At 32.6% G+C, this 7,672-nt stretch overlaps 1 long non-coding RNA gene across 1 annotated transcript; it reads right to left on the bottom strand.

The window, feature by feature from the left end:
• Positions 1–553: 553 nt before the first annotated feature.
• LOC122138613 lies at positions 554–3,499 on the bottom strand. Its single transcript, XR_006155698.1, has 3 exons — positions 2,957–3,499; positions 1,558–1,929; positions 554–1,395 (listed from the first exon to the last, which is right to left on the bottom strand). It is a non-coding gene; the product is annotated as an uncharacterized LOC122138613 (long non-coding RNA).
• Between the last annotated feature and the right edge of the window lie 4,173 nt (positions 3,500–7,672).

Raw genomic sequence — 7,672 nt, forward strand, 5'->3', positions numbered from 1 at the left:
TAAAGTTTTTCTATTATTCCTTTCTAAGACAGCAGGAAAGATTTTGGCAGCAGTTTCTGAGGATGTCTACAAAGAAATGACAAAATGTTATTGCCTGAAGCTCAAGACCTTAAAGGAACAGTTCCCTCTAAATAATAATTTCCCTCCTGTCATCATCTACTCAATCTCATGTCATTACAAATCTGCTTGATTTTCTAGAACAATCTGCAAATGTTACCTGACTGTTACCACCGTTAACTAAAAGTATTAAAATGTATTAAAAATAAACTTTTTTAAATTGAAATAAAGCTGAAATAAACTAAAATATATTAGATGCAAAATTGTAAAATTAGAAATGCTGCCTTGGAAACTAACTGAAATAAAATCAGTTTAAGTACCAAAAATATTACAATTAAAGCTGAAATAAAACTACAACTAAATAAGAACAAAAACAAAGAGAAAATCATAACTAAACCAAACATCAAAATGAATAAGGAAAATATAAAAATAAAACCTATTAATTACCTATTAAAAATCCTTGTAATTTTTATTGTATGGAAAAGAGCAGCTTGAACATTTTGTGTGGCATCTCTTTTTGCACTCCACAAAAGAAAGAATGCCATTAATGGCATGGAATGACAAAATTTGCAACAAAACAAGGATGTTCTGAACAACCTAATCTTTGGCCTGTTCTTCACGCGAAACCATCATATGTCCTCTGCAGACTTGGAATATGTTGCCCAATTCATAGAAGAATACTTTTTTTGTCATTGTGTGAAAAAGAGCAAGCGAGAGATTATTTTGTGTCCCAAAAAGAAAGAAAAATAAAAAATAAAAGAAAGAAAGTCATATGTAATAAAATGAGGAGAACTATTCCTTTAAGAGAGTCATTATGATGTCATTACCAAGACAACACAGTGATATATGCCACATGCTATAGAAGATCTCCACATACTTCAGAAAAAACCTCTGAATTGTTTTAGCAGTTCATGGGTTCATTTGTTACCATTTATGAAGCAATTTGGGAACTGGCTGATGCCTAGTGAGGTGTAAACTGCTATTATCTCTCTCGAATTAACTCATATTTCCCAGACAGAGTCACAAATCACTCCACACTTCCTGTGACTGGTGGTTTTGTGTATGAGCTTAAACATTTCACCCGATCTGCACAAATCGGATCGTGGCGTACTGCGTTTTGAAAAGCGAATCTCTTCTGTAACCTGTTACCTATCTTACCTCTGACATATGAATTCATCATTCGGAGATTTTCCTCCTCCCCAAGCCATTCCTTTCCCACTTCCAGCACACATCCATTTCTCATCTCCTTCTCAATTCCTCCTCCAGCATGTAATCTGTTCTTGACTGATTCCCTCCATTTCTTTTGCATTAGCGGCAGTCTCTTCCCGGGATCATTATCTTTGACAAAAACACAACCCCTTAAAATAACAGTCTACCTGACAATGCTTATTATGACAAGCCACTTATACCAGCTGCTTAGCAACTGACTACTAGATTAAAAGAAATATCTCAGACAAAATCGCATTATACAATTATTTTATAGCATACCTTCCCACTTACCATTTTATCAGCATCTTAAAACACCACAGAGAATTGAGCTCTTCCCACAGTTGGTATTGATGAGGCCAACATATTCCAGGTCTCCAAAGAAGCCTCCACTGATTGACCGTTGGATGTCTATGAGTGATTGAGCTCAATTACAGTATCTTCTTTTCTGTGAAGACCATCTCCATTACCTTCGGAGAGAAGAACGAAGACTGTGTGTGAACTGGAGAGCCAATTAACAGACTCAGCATGAAACTGAAGGCTTGACAACCTGATTGTCTGCACTCAGATGCGAATGATCCCTGGTGTAACAAACACCGCCTCTATCTTCTACAGCTCAAACATCTGATTGCCATATTGCTGCCCCTAAGATGACTGGTCAAGAACCTTTATGGATGTGAGAGAAGCATTGAAGAAAAGATGAAAAATTTAAGGAAAAATGCAATCACATAATGCATTGTGGCATTACAGGCCCAATGCAAAAAGTAACACAAATAGGTAGATCAACAAAGAAAAATGTTGATTTAAAATACACTTAACACATAAAATAATTTTAGAAAATAATGTAATTAACATATAATTAAATAGACATTTTAAATACTTATAATTAAAAATGTACTATTTTAAAATGTGTTTATGATGTATATTTGTCCTTTTTTAAAAGCAGTATTGTTATTATTAACTGAAACTTTAAAAAAAAGTTTTTTGGTAAATGAAATAAAGCTGAAAAAAATTATTTTAACTAAAAATGAAAAACAAAAACAAAAATAATTATATTAATAGGTTAAAGTACTGAAATTACTAAAAATAAATGAAATAAAACTTCTAGAGGTATAAAAAAATTGTCAAATGCACATGAAACTTAAACCTAAAATTAAAATGAAAAAATAAAAAAAGCAAATTAAAAAAAATAAATAAAATATAATTAATATTTCAATAACACTGTACTAGAGTATGGCATTGTTCTTCTTACAATCAATTGTTAATTGCAGGTCACAACAAATGAAAACAATCCCATAATGCATTGTAAAAAAAAAAAAAATCCAAGATGCCAGACAAACCAAGAAAAATGTAAAAAAAAAAAAAAAATTTAATTAAAAAGGTAAGTAAATGTTTTAATAATTAAAAATCCATTTAAATAGTTTTAAAAAAGTACTATTCCTCATAAATCAATTGTGTGTTGAATCTCGTTTACTGTCTCATGAACTGCAGTGCATCTCTCTCTTCAAATATTGTACAAGTACAAATACTATCTGTCTTCCCCATGTCTGTCAACTGGTTAGTACATGATGTTCACGCAGGTTTATCCCTCAAAAAGAGGCAGATTTTGTCTCTTGGGGTGGTTGGAGGGGTTTCAAGCAAGGATCTATCTACTTATCTCAGTCCCACAAATATTCCCATGATGGCTAATTACCCATCGTACACTGCAACGTGGCACACCAGAACTACCAGCGGGACCCAGTACAGATGTGTCGGTGGGAGGGGAACGGGCCACCCGCATGTTCTCGTTCTCTGCTGTGGTGCTGCATGGGTTTTCAGATCTCAGCATACATAGTTCAGTCCTTTGTGCCTCAAAGATCTGCCTTCAAAAAACGACGTGTCTCACAGGAACCTGATGGAATTCAAAGAGAAGTTTATTATCCAGGTTAATATTCTCTGAAGCGCTCGTCCCAATTTGTATGTACTTCTCTGGTGGTGGGAAAGTATATAAAGCGGGGCTAGTTGTCACACTTAAATGCAGTGGATATTTCTCAGGTTTATAATTATACACTGTAAAGAATGAATTCTTACACAGTATTTTTGTCTTGTTGTCCAGTACAAATATCTAAACATTCTTAAATCACAAGACATTTACTTGAGAGGCCAAATGACTAGATATTAGAGGAATAGTTCACCCACAAATCTATGTAACTATCCTAACACCTCTAATAGCATCCATAATATCACACCACACTGGGTGAACCTGCCAGAAAAATATGAATATCAATTAATAAAACAACATAAGTGTAAATAGTAGCAAACAAAAATATCAACATATTAATATATAATTTGGGACAAACTCATGCATGCTCCTTAAAATGGATACTATGTAAACTGGGACACACTGTCTCTTTCCAGACAAACCTTGACCCCTAGAGCCAGACAAGCACCAAAACAGAAATGACCAGCATTAAATTTATGCTGCTCATTTCAACAGGGGCTGTACTGTAAATATAAATATTATGAATATATAAAATTGTAATATAAAATAATAAAAAATTAATATATTAAACTAATGACAGTAAAATATGTTAATTAAAAAATATAATTCAAATATTTATTAATATTATTACATTTTTATATTAATTATTAGTTATATTTAATAGGTATATATTCACAAAATGTCCAAAAAATAATAAAAAATAAAAAAATAAATAAAAGCAAAATATTTGTAAACAATTAATTTAAATATAATTCATATTACAACTACTTATATTTATACCAAGATTAATAATAATAATAATAATAATAATAATAATAATAATAATAATAATAATAATAATAACAATGATAATAATAATAATAATAATAATAATTTTTCAGAAAACAAGACATTTGGCCCTTTCTTACTATTTTTTAACACACTCTGTACATACTTAACTGAAGCTACAAACAAATGTAATGTAAAGTAATTATACTATCTCCATTAAGGATGTTTTATCAATCTTAGCGCACTCTTTAATTACAAAGAAAAATGGAATTGGGACAGAGAATTCTGTGGTTTCTCTGGGGATTATTAAATCTAATTCATGCTACAGGCTCTACACTCCAGACACTATCTACTGTACCCTCCCCAACTTTCCATGAGATTTAATCTGGAACATTTTGTTCTCATAAATTAGCTGACGCTTGCATTATACAAGAAAACGCATAAAGAAATAAAATATTCCTAGACTGGAAGTTGGTCTTAATACTCAGTCAATATATTTCTAACATACTGAATGCATTTTAGATGCCCGAGACCAAATTAATCATTTGCGATTCAATTTAACATCAAAATAAAGAAATTGCACAGCACAGACAAATATTTCCATAAGATATTCTAAAAGGATTGAACATTCAGTCCTTCTCAATGAAGGCTGTGTGGAGGAAAATAAAACAGATATTCTAGCCGCCCAATTAAATTTGTCTGTGAGTTCGATATTTTATGAGGCACAGTCTTTACTGCTCCCCTCCGTCAATACAGCGTGAGTTCTGCATCATTCGGCCAGTAAACCGCTGTTTCATGCATTGGCAATCCAATAACGCATATATAAACCAGTGTGATGGAACACAGCACAAAACTAGAGCGAAGAAAGAAAGAAAATATTATCCTCGACTATCCTTTAAAAAATCGCATGTGTATCAGCAAGTCAGTGGTGTCAATGGTTTATTACATCTTAAAAACATATATACCCAAATGCAGGAAAATGACATCATGACAGTCAGCGGAGATGGTCTTAGGGCTCAGATGGTGTATTGATGGTTAAATGACCCGTGCTGCTAACTAGACACACCTTGACCCCAAGAGCTGGACAAAAATGAATCAGAAATTAGCAGCATAAATCAAACAGCATGGAAGTATTTCAGCAGGGACTGTATTTTAAATATATGACTTAAAATTAACATTAACATTGAATAAAATAATTTAAATATATCATTTCTATTAAGAATACATTTTAAATAGTTTACATTTAATATTTAATATATTTACTACATATTATATTTAAAATATTGTCCTATCTGAAAATTATATTATTATTATTTGTAGTAGTAGTAGTAGTAGTAGTAGTAATGATAATAGTATAAAATAGTATTTTAAAATATTTAATAAAATTAATAATTTAAATAGGCTATATAATTCATATTACAAGTAACATTTACTATTATTATTATTATTATTATTATTATTATTATTATTATTATTATTATTATTATTATTATTATTATTATTATTATAAATGTTTGTTTCAAATATTTACCATATTTAATTTAATACACTATTTATCAATAATAATCGTCATCATCATCATCACTGGCACATTATTGGAGTTCTATCTACTACAGACATGCTGTATAAAGGATGTGAGAGTTATAAAGCGTCTGGTTTTAAACAGCAGGGCTAAAGTTGGGAAGAAAGTTTTTGCAATTCCCCAGTTCCTGTGTACAACAAGATAAAAGTTTTGCTTATCTTGTTTCCACAGTGCATTTGCAGGTTATGCAACCTCATCTTGTTTTTTTCTGGCTTTTTTTTTTTAAATTATTAAGCCTTGAGACAAAGCGGTGCGTTTGTAAGGCTGGGGAAGGCTTAGCCAAATTAAAATGCCCCTGCACAAACCAATTAAATCTATTAGGACTGTTGCTAACAAAATGAAAATGAACAGAGAGTGTCAATTGTGGCATTAAATTAAGATCTGCTCATGTTACACCGTTATTTCATTGTAGGCATTTTTACAGTTTTTACGCATTATAACCAATCACACACGATTCCGTTGAGCTTAGGAATGCAATGGCCAATCAGAGGCATTCAGATAAAAAGACGGGTTTGTAGTTAATAGATTTGGCTGCTTTTAGCTTACCCTGGAGTTGGTTCACCCTCCGCCTATGCCTTGAGATGTTTGATGGACTTGTTTTTTAAGAGAATGACTTCTCGCAAGGGTGCCCTTAGACTACACTGGTAATTAAGAGAATATTAAATTTAGGTGGTTTTCAGTCTGAACAGCATTCTAGTAGCCTACTCTTAGCTCCTGAGCTGGAGTGATATTTCACATGGGGCATAAAACAACGTCTCATAACAACAGTGCAGTAATTTTTGATTACCATCTATCTAATTATTTGTGGAATCTACTAGCAATTTCTGAGTGAAAATCATGTGGATCATTTTGATGTTTTTATCAGCTTTGGACTCTCATGAGGGTGAGTGAACTTTTATTTTTGGGTGAATTATTCCTGTAATGGACCCTGAAGTCATTACAACCTGACTAAACTTTTATAGTGGTGAATAGAAAATACAAACAACAAATAAATCATTTTGCGTTTCCATTTGCTACAAAAAGAAAAGAAACTACAGCGTTTCTAGACTTTCCAAAAGATAAAAAAAAATCTAGAGAAATTATTATTGTGGTCAGAAGAGAGAAATATGAAAACTGCCGTCACTCCCTCTGCCGTTGCATTAAAACAACTAACTTACGCTAACATTAACTAGTTTTCTGTAGTAACACAAAGTGTAGTGTTTTATTAGTGTATTTTATTGTGGTCTGTATGTAAGTTTTTTTAGTTTAATTTTTCATTTTAATATTAATTTGAATTTTATTTGGGTTATTGTATTGTGAATTTTGTTTCTGTTGTTTTGCTAAGGTGTGCTAAGTTAGTACGAAATTCCACGAAAATGGCAGATTGCTTTACGGCAGCGTCAAACCCACACAGTGATGTATTTACACACAGTAAATTCCACTCACTTAACGCAAAAAATACACAAAACTACATACTGTTGCTTTAAAATGAATTAAGTGTGGAAACACTTCAGCACAGCCTGTGAAAAAAGGATCCATTAAGTGGACAAAAGTGAACAATCATATTCACATTCAGAGAAAGCTGGATGAATTGTAACAGATTTGGGAATGTCTATTCAGTGCACCCAAAACTGCAAAGCCTTTGAATTATTATCATTTGAGGGCTTTTCTCAGAAAATATGCATTTAAATCACCACCATTTGATTAACTAATCAGCATGTAATTAATTTGGTTAAAATAAATACAGGTTCTCAGCTGGGTTGAGTGTGGGTTCAGTCTGTCAGGCCTCTCTCTTTCTCTCGTCCATCTATCCAGCACTAATAGCCCCTGCTCGTGTGCGCACTGAACCACAGCTCTGCGCCTGCCCTGCTAAAGACAGCCATGCATTATGGAGCATGAACCACCGAATCAGGTCACGGCCCGCTGCTCAGGGGTGCTGTGAAAAATACAATATGAGATATTCTAATGTAGATGTGAGATATTTTCCAAAGCCTTCTGTGACACCAGCTGCATTAAAAGAGCAGGAGCTTCATCAGGATTCTGTGATAGTTTCATATATGGGACATGAAACGATTCAATTGAGGTATTGTGAGTAAACA

Source organism: Cyprinus carpio, chromosome B10, assembly GCF_018340385.1.
Source record: "Cyprinus carpio isolate SPL01 chromosome B10, ASM1834038v1, whole genome shotgun sequence".
NCBI lineage: Eukaryota > Metazoa > Chordata > Actinopteri > Cypriniformes > Cyprinidae > Cyprinus > Cyprinus carpio.